Source organism: Astatotilapia calliptera, chromosome 3 (assembly GCF_900246225.1).
Source record: "Astatotilapia calliptera chromosome 3, fAstCal1.2, whole genome shotgun sequence".
Taxonomy (NCBI): Eukaryota; Metazoa; Chordata; class Actinopteri; order Cichliformes; family Cichlidae; genus Astatotilapia; species Astatotilapia calliptera.
In genome coordinates this window covers 37,456,958-37,470,883 of record NC_039304.1, presented here as the reverse complement: position 1 = coordinate 37,470,883, position 13,926 = coordinate 37,456,958, and the positions used below count along the sequence as shown (strand labels likewise).

Below are 13,926 nucleotides of genomic sequence, written 5' to 3'. Positions count from 1 at the left end.
CCTTAAGTTACTGTAATTTTGGAAGCAAGGTTAAAGAAACAATAATATTGTTAACTTCTTTATGATCCAAACAACCTAAAAGTAGAAATACTTTCTCTTTTCACATACTGTAATTTACCGGCAGTGCTGGGATCCGGACAGCAGGAATTTTAGTGCATTTTAATGATAAAAGTGGATTAATTACATATTCAACAACCTTGCAGCCTTTGACTCACAGGGATTACTTCTACAAATACTGACCTCATAATTGTAAACTTTGGCATGTTAAATGTGAACATCTGTCATTGAAATGAGATATATCTATCTATCTATCTATCTATATATATATATATTTTTTGCAAGAAACAAGGTTCCTCATTGTTTTGTATTATATTAAACACAACCCACAATTTGTTAGTGGCAACTATGAGTTTGAGCAGCTCAGCTGTGTTAATGTTAGAGCTATCACCTCACAACTCACTAAAAGGTCCCTGGTTGAGTCTCTTCATCACATGTGGTCTTCTTGTGTGGCCTTTGCATGTTCTCAGGGACTGGTCGAGTCTAAGCTAAAAAAATCAAACCATACATTTAAGGGTAAAAGCAGAAATCTGGCCTCAAAAAGATAGAAACCTTCCCACCGTGACGCCACAAACACACACATATAGTTTTCATCTTTCAACACGTTCGTCACTCACCGATATAATAAATGAGGAGTGAAGAGCAGCCTGAATGCTGATGGTTTAAAATCTGAAATTGGTTCTGGCTCCTGTTTCTGTACTCTCCTCCCTCCTCCTCCTTGTCTTCTACCCACTTTTCCTCCTCTGCAGCCTTTATCAAAACACATTTCTCCTCCTCTTCCTCTTCTCATTCTCTAATTTTCCTTCCCTGGTGTCCCTCCTTTCTTCTTTCCCCTATCTCCTCCGTCTACCCCTCTTGCCTTTGTCTTCCTTATCCTTTAAATTCCCTTTAAATCTCATTCCCTCCTCTCATCATTCTTAATCCCGTTTCTTTGGTCTTCTTTTGTTTCTGCCTCTCTCACCCCTCTGTCTTCATCAGAGAAACACAATTAAATCGAAAATAAAAAATAAGATCATTACAACAAATTATAAAGTAAAATAAAAGAATATGAAAAATAAAGATAAGAAAATGAATTAATGAAGAAGTCTATTAACCTAACCCTTTTAAATGATTAACTAAAATGCGAATAATTAAAAAAAATACAGAATTCCATTATTTAGTTTAAATGATTTAAAATTGCTATAAAAAATTGGCAAAATAGAATTTGTAAAGTATTTCTTCTTAAATCTGGCAGCAGTCTGAACCCTTTGTGGTCTGATTGTGGAACTGAAACTGAAATGTTATCTCTCTAGTGGGGAGGGAGCGTGAGCTCGTGTGTGAGGTCAACAGTTATGTGGTGGAGATATCACTCAAAAAAACGCTAATTGTATTACACATTACTCTTACTTTTCTTTATAGTAATGCAGATGAAGTTGATCTACATTCCTACACTCACCTGTCATCACAGTTGTGATGATACAAGTGGCAGACATGTGCTTGCCCTGAAGGGGGCTCAGCCTTTGCAGTTACAGTAAGGAGCTCAGTTATTCTCAGTCATAAGAGCCTCAGAGTGACCACAGCTCCTCATTAGTAAAAGAAGATAAGGCAGTTCAGAATGCCACCTGGATACGTTTTTTGCATATGCCGCAGTGAGAAAACCCTTGAGCCCAGGCCACAGTGGAGCAGCTATGATCTGGGATCACCTTTTTCTGTGCCCACGTTTGAAGAACTGGAAGTGGAGGGTGAGGAAAGGGAGATCTAAGCATCTAAGCCGCAGAAATTCAATGGATGGATGAATAAAATGAAAATTAACTCCCTCACATAGCTTCCAGCACCTCCATAGCCCCCCCCCCCCACACACGCCCCGTTGTCTCTTCCCCCCCTCCCCCAGTCTTCACCACCTTGTCTATCCTCCCTCCCCACGTTCTTCTCTCGCCCCCCCTCTTAAAAACGAGAAGCCCTCCTCCTATGACCCTCCACTCCTTTTTACGCGCCGTGCGTAAAGCTTTTCAGTCCGTGTCCAGAGCGCACAGTCCAGCAGAAGAGAGAGCAGGAGAAGAACATATGTGCATGTTTTAAACACCGATGTAGAGTGTGTACGTTTACATTTGGCTCTCCGTGCAGGAGGTGACTCCGTCTTTAAAAGTGTCCTCGGCTCCTTGGAGGCTCGTTTGGGGGCCGAACTTACCGGCGGGTTCCGCTGATCCAAAGTGACAGAGGCGCGGATGTCAGCGCTGCCTCAGACAGCAGCCGAGCGATTGTTTCCTAAAATAGGGCAAAGGACAACCGAGACCTCGCTTCCCGCTCCAGGTTGGGTAAATTCAAAAAGACATTGGAGAGAGAAAGAGGCGGGCAGAGGAGAGAGACTTGTAAGCGGGACTTACACACGAGGATCCAGAGGATGGGGATTTAAACTCTCAACCAACGTCAGACACCCGCCCCTTTCTTCCTTTCTTTTTGTTAATTTTTTCCCCTTTTAAATTAGATTTCAAGTTTTTGTTTTATTTATTTATGTTGATGGCAGCCGGGAGCCGCGTGACTCTTCCCGGGGTTTTCCGCTCGGGCTGCCAGGGAAAGAGAGAGGAGAGATCCGAGATACGAGAGCGGTGCCGGGACCCGAGCTAAGCGCTGAGCGCCTGAGAGGAGAGACTCGGAGCAGGTCAGTGTGTCAGGAACGCACGCACACCACGCGCTCACACATGCACCTGCTGTGTCAGTACAGGAAGCATGCTTGTACTGTAAGCGAGCACACGTGTACTTATGGACGCACGCGCACGCTGATTTACAATGAATACAAAATGCGCGCGAGAAAAAAGAGCGAGCCTTCAGATGTGGGGCTAATTTACTTTTCGCACTTTTATTTTTTATTAATAGGACGGCCTTATTTTCTTTTCACGGTTCATTTCCGTTAATCCAATTTCACATTGTTATTTAATTTATTTGATTTTCACGTAAAAAAAAATACAAGTAATTTAATACTTATTTTTAATATTTTAGTTCATCCTATTTCATTTCATGAATTAAATTTTTATATTTTCTAATATTTTCCTTTTTTTGATTTTTATAAATTTATTTTATAAATTTACATTTTATGTACTTTTTCACTTCATTACACACACACACACACACACACACACACACACACACACACACACACACACACACACACACACACACACACAAAATATATATTAATTTCATTTAAAATTATTTTGGAGTTGTTATGTATGCAGTATTGTGTGTGCCTCACTGGTCTCACTTAGACTCTGGTGATTATAAAGAAGACACCCAAGAGTATGTCTTCTTTATATTGTGACTGTGAATGTACACACCAGAAGTAGGTACTGTGTTCAGAAAGTTTTGGCTCTAAAAGTTCTAGTTCAAGCTTTAGTTTTAGTGTTATTTTGGTTTCAATGGTCTCCACGTTGAAAATGTGTCCTTTAAAAGCAAATGTTGGTTTCGCACGCAGCGCTGATATGCTGTTAAATGAGAGAGAAACAACAGCGCCGTGATTGCACATGTTCACTGCTTGTCTTATCCTCCCTGCGATAAGGAGCGCAGCTGTTTAAATATTAAACCATCATTTCCAGCAGAAATCTGTCCTGCACACTTCTCCTCCAACGATTCGCCCACAAACACTCACTTTAATGTGTGCGTCTGAGTGTCAGTGTGGCTTCTGAGACGACAGAAAGGTGCAGGCTTAAGAAAAGTCCTAATGTTGGTTGTTTCTGTCGGAGGTCTTAAAAAGAATCAGAGGCTTAGTGAGGTTTCCTCTCTGAGCTGATAGCTGGTGACTTGGGATGGGTACCGCACCGGTTCTGACATAAATGGTAGTAACCAGATCGAAAAGCAGCGCACATTTCGGTGTTTTATTTCCTGAGATGTCATACACTTTGGATTCTAGCCAATCATTTTACCTTTGCAAGCATAGTAGGCGGGCCCAGGTACGTACATTCTTTTAGAGCAGAGCTACAGATTAAAAATGTCCAAGGCGAAGTGGTCAAAAGTCTGGCTGTACTTCATAGCAAAAGATGTAAACTCAGCAGCCTGCAACAAGTGCTTTAAGCTGATACTGTGCAAAGGAGGTAACTCCTCAAATCTGATGAAACACCTGGCAATGTATAGCATTTTTTAAAAGCTGAGAAATGCACCGTATTTGATAGCTTGCTGCGAGACCTCACATCGAGCACATCTACTGCGGGTGTGGTGCCTGTTATCGGATCCGGAGTTAGCAACATCCCCCAAGAACCCGAAGACGAGAGTCCTGGCCCCTAGCCCTGCCAGTGTAGCAGAAATGATGAGGATGATGATGGCAGCAGCAGCCGTTCTTCTCTGCGTGAGTAGCTTAATGTTGTTCGTTTGTAACTTACGCTGAGCACAAGTGTAATTTACGTTGAGTAGGCTAACCACGTTATTAAATTAATGCATGTAAGGTGAACTAGCAAACACCGTCGTAGTTACATGCGGCTGTCTTCTTGTTTGATGGCAGATACTCCCTTCACCCTGGCCAAAAAGGCTAAAATGACCAAAGAAAAAGTGGAAAACAGTTAAACATGAGAGGTTTAGGACAAAGTTTGTGTTTTTTTCCATTGTTTAAGCACTGCTTCCAGCTAAGAGTGATACCATAAATCCCCTATAGCTGCAGAAAAGGCTAATATTGTTATCTTTTTACAAAAAAAACCAGCTAAACATAAGAGGTTTTTGGAGTTTTGAAGTTTTGTTCTTCATTCTTTAAGCACCGGTTCGAGAACTGTTTAAGCACCGGCACCGTTTCAAAAGTACCGGTTTGGTACTGGTATCGGATAAAACCTAAACGATCCCATCCCTACTGGTGACCTGCTTCCAATAATTCATCCGTCTGACCACATTTTAATGTGGCCACCTTTTAAATGGTACACACTGTTCCTGGATGTTGAAGTTCTAACATAGATGTTGTTCATTAGATGAACGGATAGTAAATCCAGCTTGAGGAAAACAAGCTTTTCATTTCTGTGTACCATCTGATTCAGAAGTCAGCAAATTACTTAATGGACCTTTGAAGTCCTATGTGACAACATTTAGTCCCATTGACATAAAACCTGAGACCAGCTCACAATATCAGCTATGGGAAATTAATTATTAGCTATCGATGACCAAATTGGTGCTCTGCTCGGCATGTGTGTCCAGCGGCCTTAATCAAACACGCCTACGCTGCCGCCTGGTCCAGAGATGCACATTGGATCCTGAATCATGTGCAGCTCCTTCCTGTTTGCCATTTGTGAGTCTGTAGAGCAGCAACAGCTCTCTGAAAGCTCTCAGTGGAATGGAAGCTGAGTGATCAGGGAGAGTTTGTGCTGCACAGGTGAGTTCACGAGCACCTTCCTGCTCCTGGAGGAGCTCCCGTTTAGCTTTACAGTATTCATGCTACAGGTGCTTGTTGACTCCAATATATCTGGTTAATGTTTACTGTGAGAACGCCTGGGTGTCAAGTATATTCAGGTGCGTATTAATGTTTGGAATGACCGCTGAGTCAATTTTACTTTTGTGTTTGGTCAGTTTTGTCCTGTTTTCTGATACTAGGAAGGCAACAGTATGACAGTTTGAATTGAGGCATTAGTGCTTTGAGCGCATTGTTTGGAAGCATTGCCAGCAGAGACGCAGCTCTTCTGTTCTGTTCATAGAGTTCTTTAGATAAGTGTACTTTTTCAACCCAGTCTCGTGCCAAACAGGAAGGTATCATTTCCCAAACTTAACCAAGTAGCTTTTTGTGCATAGTGCGACAGTCACGTTAGGGAAAACAGTGGCTGGAACAGCAAAGGTTATGGTGAATATATGTAATGAACTTGCAATCTAGATGCATTTAGAATGGCTTTGATGATGGAGATCTGGTCTATAATTGATCTATATGAGTTGCTGTTTCAGAGCAACTTTGCTGCATCAAGTTGGCAATAAAACAGCAATAGGATAATAATTTTGCAATTGAATGAGGTCAAGTTGCCAATTACATTCAATCTCTATCCATTTTTTTCTCTTGCTTTTCAGGGTTACAGAGCTGGAGTCTATCTCAGCTCATGCAGGGTGAGATGCAGGGTAAACCCCTGGACAAGTAGCCTATTTATTGCAGAAAGAGTTATAACTATTCCTAGTCAATTTAAAATCACCAATTAACCTAGCATACATGCTTTTAGGATGTGGGAGGAGTCCGGTGTACCTGAGAGAACACACATAGACATGGGGGGGAAATTAGCAAAGTCCACCTAGAAGGGTGCTAGCCGAACAGTAGATTCAAACTGAGGACTTTCTTCCTGTGAGGGGATGGCGCTAACCACCACATTACCATGCCACTCCTACATGATTATCTGTTTGTGATAATACAGCAATTAAGTTAGACGTCTAAGTTAGACTGCATAACAGTGATAGCAGCCAGTCCAAGTTGGGTTTGGAGACAAACTGCCGCCCACAAGAAGACCTATGCAATGACCTTGTGAAGTTGAATGTGCAACACCTTCAACATCTGGGGGACTATTTGGTCTCCACAAATTTGCAAAAAACAAAAAAAAAAAAAACCCTAACCTAAAATCAAAATTATATTAGTACAGGTTTAGTCTAGTTTTTACTCTCGACTGAGCAATGGACATAAATCAGTAGCTTTCACTACCTTAAGGTTCTTTTCAAGAAGAAAATTCACAAAAAGCTTTGCAATACAGAATAAGATGCATCAATTGAAACAGTATAAAGATATAAAACCGAATACAGGGAAGTCTGTACAAGTGAGTCTTGAGTTAGTTTTTAAAAGTATCAATAGTATTCACAGTCCTTAGGTCCAGTGGAAAGGAGTTTCTATCCAGTCTTAAAGACTAGTTTTCAGTGGCTAAACCTAACCAAGTAGCTTTTGAGAAAATGTCCAGAATCACAAATTAATAGATTAAATGATGCAAGTGTTTTAGTGTTTGATGAACTGACAAGAAAATGTGTTCCTTTTGCAACCAGAGTCGCCCCCTGCTGGTCATTTGAGAGAATGCAGGTATAAAGCACATCTGTATCAGCTTCAACTTTTAGACCCATGTTCTTCATACATATATGGTCTATAGTTGCAGTTCTACACTTTCATGGATATTTTCATGTGCACTGAATTTTATGTTTGGCAGCTTTACAGTGAACTTTGAGCTTTCTGAGTCCAACACAGAGTCATAACGGGTGCATTCAGAATTTGTTTTGAATGTGTTTTTTTTTTTTTTTTTTTTTTTTTTTTTTTAAACTGTGCAGGTATATTAACAAGGAGAGGAAGACTTACTTCACATACACTCACTCCATCTTGACTGCAGTAGCAGATTGTGACTGACAGAGCTGGTTTACAGTCACTCGATGTTCCAGGCTCTTTAATCTCCTCCTCTGTTGGATATGCCACTTTTGATTGATTACAGTGGATCAGACTTTGATGTGTCAGTCTGACCGGTCAATCGATCAGTCACTGTCACTCACCGAGCTTGTTCTGACAGTGGCATCACTCATACTGCTAGTTTCCTCCAGCTGCTTGCACTTTCTCAGGCTCATTTAATCTCATTGAGTCTTGTCAAGAAGTAACGGCGTCTGCTTGGATTGACCGTTATAAACTGAGACTGATATGTGTTTTGAAAGAGTGCTAATGGACATATCAGAAAAATCAAAACATGAATACTGAATAGAAATTGATTCACGCATGAATGATATAGCGCTTTAAATCTGTCAAACTGCAGCTCTGAGTTGAAGTTTTGTCTGCTTTTGCTTGCAGGGTCTAAATCGCTTTCTGTGAAATACAGTTGTTGGGCTTTCAGATCTCTTGTTCAGGTTATTTAGCTTCGGTGTTCTTGTTTTCAAGGGAGATGAATGTTGAGATGTCCTTTGAATGGGAGAATATATTGTTCTAAAACCTGCATATATGTTTAAGCATTGACGAGCAAGCTGCTGATTCCATATAAGACATTGAAGCACTTCCATACCATCAGTGATGCAGGTCTTTGAACTGAACACTGATAAAAAGCCTGGGTGGTCCCTCGCCTCTTTACTCCAGGGACACAGCATCTGTGGTTTCCATTTTAGTTCATTCCACTTTAAATGAGCTCTGGTTTAGAGGCGACAGCAGTGTTTCTGGATCATGGCCATTCAGGTTGTGTCTTTTTTGCATGATAGAGCTTTGACTTGCATTCGTGAATGGCATATTCCTGAGCCAGCGCTGTAAATTCCATATCAGAGTCATTCCTGTTTTTAATGTAGAGCCACCTGAGTGCCTGAAGACCACCAGATGAGCATCCAGTACTGATTTTTGTCCTTGTCCCATGTGCTGAGATATTTCTCTTTCTTGATTTTATTATGTGCAGGAGATGATATTAAAAGTCTGTAGAATTTGACCCTGAGGAACATTATTTTGAATATGCTTCACTTTTTTTTTGTGAACCACTGCCTGTCTTTACTTCTGAGAAACTGCCTCTGTAAGATCCCCTTTTTGTACCCAGTCCAGCTGTTTCTTTTTAGCACCAGTTATTTTTCTAGCTTTTTGTTTTGTTGTGTTTCCTCACAACATTTCTGAGATGCATTCATTCCATCAAACTCAAACTAATAATAGTTTTCTCATGTATTTAATATCTGATATGTTTTCTATTTGCTGTTGTGAATAAAAAAGGTGTTTATGATATTTTCAGTTACTGCATTCTATTTTTATTTGCATTTTGCACAACATCCGAACTTTTTTTGTCATTGTTGTTGTACTTAATAATAATAATAATAAAAAAAAAAAGCAGTAGCTAATTCACCTTCGACACAGTTTCCATCGTGTCAGCACCATCATTTGAGCTGCATATGTGCCACCACAATGCTTAACCTGAATGAAAGGGCATAATATTGTGGTATCTCTCTTTTCTGCAGGGGACTGCATCCATACCATTCAACCAAATATTGGTCCTAATTGACTCTCCTTTATCAGTGTTACCATGGCACTGGCATCTAATAGGAACCCACAATGTGCCACCACAGTGCACTCACAAATGTGACCAACAGAAAATGGGAATGATCCCGGCATGTACAACCAGCGCTTCTCTCAGTGTGTCTGTTCACATGGTTACATAATCACAAAAAGCCCCACACTCGCGCACTCAGGCCTCACCGCCAATCACCCCGCTGCTCGTGTGTGTTGTCTGATTTCAGGGCACACACATAACACACACCAGGACTGAGGATGTCGAGGTGTGATTCCCTCAGTGTGTTTTCCCCATTGTTTCACTGTTTCTCCTGTCTAATGAGCACACCATGGCTACAGATGTTGGGCAATTAAAGTTACAGGAAGCCGTGTGAGAGATTATCAACAGCCACACACACACACACACACACACACACACACACACACGGAGGGTGATCTAATGGCTGCTGGCAGCTGAGCTTCAACACGCAGCTTTGCAGCTTTTCCCCCTGAGGCAGCAAATGTTCTGTTTTAGCCCCGCCCTCCATCTCGCTATATCACCTTTCAATCATTCTGATGGTCAGCCTCCTATCCTGAAGGTTGTAACCCGCCATCATCTCCTGAAATATATTTTCTCTCTTGTCTACCAGAGATGGAAGTGACTTCTGTCTTACAAATCAAGGTCAAACATCCAAAAAGTTGATTGATGGAAAACTGTAACAGAGACCAGTAAGTCTCAAGCTGTGGTTCCTAGTGTGAGTGGTATAATAATTTACTCCACCACCAACCCCTCCAGCCTCTAGCTTTGGACTTTGAAGAGGAAAAGTCATGATGTTGTGATTTAAAAACAAGAAAATAATGGTGGGAAATTCAACAGCCACTTTATTTGGTATGTCTTGCTAGTACCAGGTCAAGACACCCATTGACCTTCACTACTGCTTTAATTCTTCATGGCATCGATTCAACAACGTGCTGGAAACATTTCTTTGAGATTTTTGTCCTTATCTACACAAACAAATCTGCAGCAAATTTGTCAGCTGCATATCCATGATGAGAATCTGCTGTTCCACCACATCCCAGAGGTGCTCTACTGGATTGAGACCTGCTGACTACTGAGGCCATTGGGATACAGTGAACTCTTTTTCATATTCAACAAACAAGTTTGTGATGAAGTTTTGTGAAATGGTGCGTTATTCTGCTGGAAGCAGCCATCAGAAGATGAATACAGATTGGTCACAAAGGGATGCACGTAGTCAGCAACAACACTCAGGTACACCGAGGGCTGTAAATTTGAAAGTGCTCCATCCAAGCAGGATGAATCTGTGCGTTCATGCCACGTTCTGACGCTACCATCCAAATGTAGCAGCAGAGATTGAGACTCATCAGACCGGCCAACCTTTATCTAAGCGTCTGTTGTGCAGTTTTGGTGAGGCAGTGTGAATTGTAGTTTTGGTTTTCTGTTTTTCCTTGCACCTGGTGTGATCTTCTGCTGGTTTTACTTTAGCCCATCTGCTTTAAGGTTTGACGTGTCATGCCTTCAGAGATGCTCTTCTGTATTCCTTGGTTGAGTTGTTATTCGAGTTACTGTTGCCTTTCTATAAGCATGAATCAGTCTGGCCGTTCTCCTGTGTCCTCTAGGATCAACAAGGCATTTTCACTGGATGTTTTCTCTTTATTTGAAACATTCTCAGTAAACCCAAGAGATGGCTGTGTGGGAAGATCCCAGTAAATACTTAGATCACCCTGTCTGGCATCAACAACCATGCTGTGTTCAAAGTCAGTTAAATCACCTTTCTCCCCATTCTGATTCTTAGTTTTAAAATGCAGCATGATGTTGACCACATCTACATGGATGCATGTACAGTGTTAATGCCATGCAATGTGACCATATATACCAGGTGTACCTAATAAAGTGTCTGGTGAGTGTCTATAAGTGATCCATTTGTTTTTAAACGGTTAGCAATTGTTGAATTTGCTGCTGTAACATGAACTTTTGGGTTGAATCAAATCCATCTTTTTAATCTGAAAGATAGCTGTGACATGAATTTAAGCCTCTTTTCTAATTTTGCCTTTTGCAAAGTGTTAACCATGAATCTTATCATATCTGTGCACGTAAATCTGTTGTGGGATGAGTTTTTCATCATTCCGTGTCTTAAATATGATGCTTGATGTGCAGCTCTGATCATTTGCATCTCATTTGCATTATTACAGAACGTTCAATATGATTTGTGCTCTCAGACATTATTTGCTGATGATGTGCTCGTGCCCGTCGGAGCATCTTGTTAGTCTGAATGAGCAGAGAAAACAAAATGAGCTAGGCGGGTTAATTAAGAGGTCTCATTTAAAACTGTACATGTCAGCAATCAGATAATCGAAGAGCATGGTTGCACATGGCTTCATTTGTTCATTTCTCTAATATTCTTTCTTCCTCATCACTTCCTGTCTGTTTTTTTTCTCCATTCTTCTGTATGCAACACATAACTCAAAGTATGTGAACGATATAAGATAAGATAACTCTTTATTGTCATTGCACAGTCATACATAGTACAGTAGTACAATGAAATATCTAAAAAGAATAAAAAGAGCAGCAAGCCATTTACATTGGAGAATTTCCAACTCGATGTTGGAAGTTGGAGTTGATTAAATTATTGTTTTTATCACACCAGATTGCTTCATTCATTGTTCAGAGTTGTAAAAATGTTTGTGTAGCTGAACAACTTCTCCGAACCACCAGCTTGTTTGCCTGCAGTGGCCACCCTTAACTTGTCCCGTTTCTGATTGATGTTAATCCTCTACCGTGTGCCCGTCTTCATCTTTCTCAGATGAGTTAATTAAACCTGACATTATTACTGAGCTTACAGCTGACTTTGTTTCAGCATTCAACCATAAAACCACGTGTTTATCTCCTTATCAACAGACGATTACCACCCACACTCGCAGGGGCTGTTAGTGTTCCATTAGTCGTGCAACCACCAACTTCACTCTTTTAAGAAGTCCACATATATTGATTCGGTTTATGTGTGTTTGTTTTGTGTGCTTATATCTTTATGGCTTGAAAACATGTTGTAAACATGGCTTTGAACTTTACATCTCATTTTTACTACCTTTAAAATCACTCACTGATGCCATAAGGTTTATGACTTCGGCTGACCCATTTCTTTCAGTCTGTCCTTGCATGTTTTCTTTTTCCTGACTGTCTTTTTATGTAAATTGGATTTTGTGCATTTTTATTGCATCTGTGTAGTTCTTGTTTACTGCTTAGCTCCTACCTTAGCAATACAAGCAAAAGGTCAAATGCAAATTATATTATACGAATCATAACAACAAATTTTTGTAGCTTTTTTTTTTATTTTTATTTTTTTTTACACATTCCAAAACTATCTTACGAAGTGGTTTTTAAAGAATACACAGAAGGAAAACAAATACAAAATAAAAGTATAATAGAAATGAGAGAAAACACCCCAAATTTGAATGTGTTACTTAAATAAGAAAGAAAACCCTCACAAATGGCTGCTATAGTAGGGTCTACCTTACAATATAAAAAGGGCCTTCAGGCAGCTGTTGTTGTGATTTAGTGCTTTACAAATAAAACTGAAATGAATTGAAAGGTTAATGCTAAAATGACCAAAATGGTGAAAAGAAGACTGAAAATACTAACCAATATCAAAATATCAATCATAAAATGTGTGCAATACTGCATGATATTAGTCAAATATAACACAAATTAGAAAAGATACAAACCCCCACATTTTACAAATTACAAAACCGAGGCATACAAAATAGCCAAAATAACATAAAACAATGTTACTGTGAATATTATGCAAAAAAAAAAAAAAAAAAAAAAGAAAAAAAAAAAATCACAAAATATTGCTGTAAACTTAGCAAAATGCGTAAAGTCATACAATATGGCAAAATTAGAGAATTAAAGAAAATTATAAATGGGCAAAATGACAACAAAATCAGACATAAACTTAACAAATTATGAATAACAGGTACATAATTTGTACCTGTGCTTTCTACATAGCACTTTAATTCTTATTGTTTGCACTGAAGCACCGCAGCAAATTCCTAATGTTGTAAACCTCAACATCTGGCAATAAACCCATTCTGATTCTGATTCTGATTCAGAAGGACATAATTTCCATGAAATAAGAAGAAAATGAGACAAAATTAGATGTTAAGGAAGCACAAATCACCAAAATTAGACATGAAACCACCTAAACATAATTTGAAATCCCATATGGCCATAAAGACAAGAAAAAAAAAAGAGATATCAAACAAGCAGAAAGATGGAAAACAAGACAAAGAAAATTAGATGAGAAATGATATATAAAATGATATTTTAGCTATCTAGAACTTTGGAGGACTTACTTTGACCAAATGCCAGCAAAATGTGCATGTTTTAACTGAGAATCCAGAAGGAATTATCATAGAAGGCAATATATAGAGAAAGACAGGGAACCAAAGGTAGAGCCTTGAGGAACACCATGAATAAATCTAATATGGGTCGGAGATGTCACCATTCTGGTCTATGCATCAACTTTGTTTTGCATTTCCATTTTCACTAAATAGGAGAAGAGTCTATTGAAAGAGGTGGATGTTAACCTAACTAAAACCCTAACATAGGGTGATTGATGGTGACCTGGATCATGTTAATAGATGAACCATTATTTGAGTTTGTGTCCACTTCCTAAGTTGTCATTGTTTCTAAAATTGAAAGATCTGTATTTATATCCACTTTATACCTCAATAAACTTTTTGAATTAAACTGTAAGTTTTTAAAATGCAATTTACCTAATGTAATAATTCCTCATACCTTCAATAGGAAAAAATCACCCCCACAGTACTGTTTGAGGGTTGTGAATCACTTTTTATTAGACCAACAGATAAGGTCCCACTGGGTACAGAGGAGGATTAAGAACTCCCCAGCAGAAATTGACTTTTCTGTGTAAACAGCAGCTGCGCAGATGTTATAAAAT

At 39.5% G+C, this 13,926-nt stretch overlaps 1 protein-coding gene across 1 annotated transcript in view; it reads left to right on the top strand.

Moving 5' to 3' along the window:
• The first annotated feature begins 2,024 nt into the window (after nt 1-2,024).
• npy2rl (neuropeptide Y receptor Y2, like) overlaps nt 2,025-13,926 on the top strand; it is an 89,401-nt gene continuing 77,499 nt past the window's right edge. The window contains exon 1 of the mRNA XM_026163166.1: nt 2,025-2,695. The gene's annotated coding sequence lies outside the window, so the exon portion shown is untranslated. The remainder of the gene's footprint in view (nt 2,696-13,926) is intronic.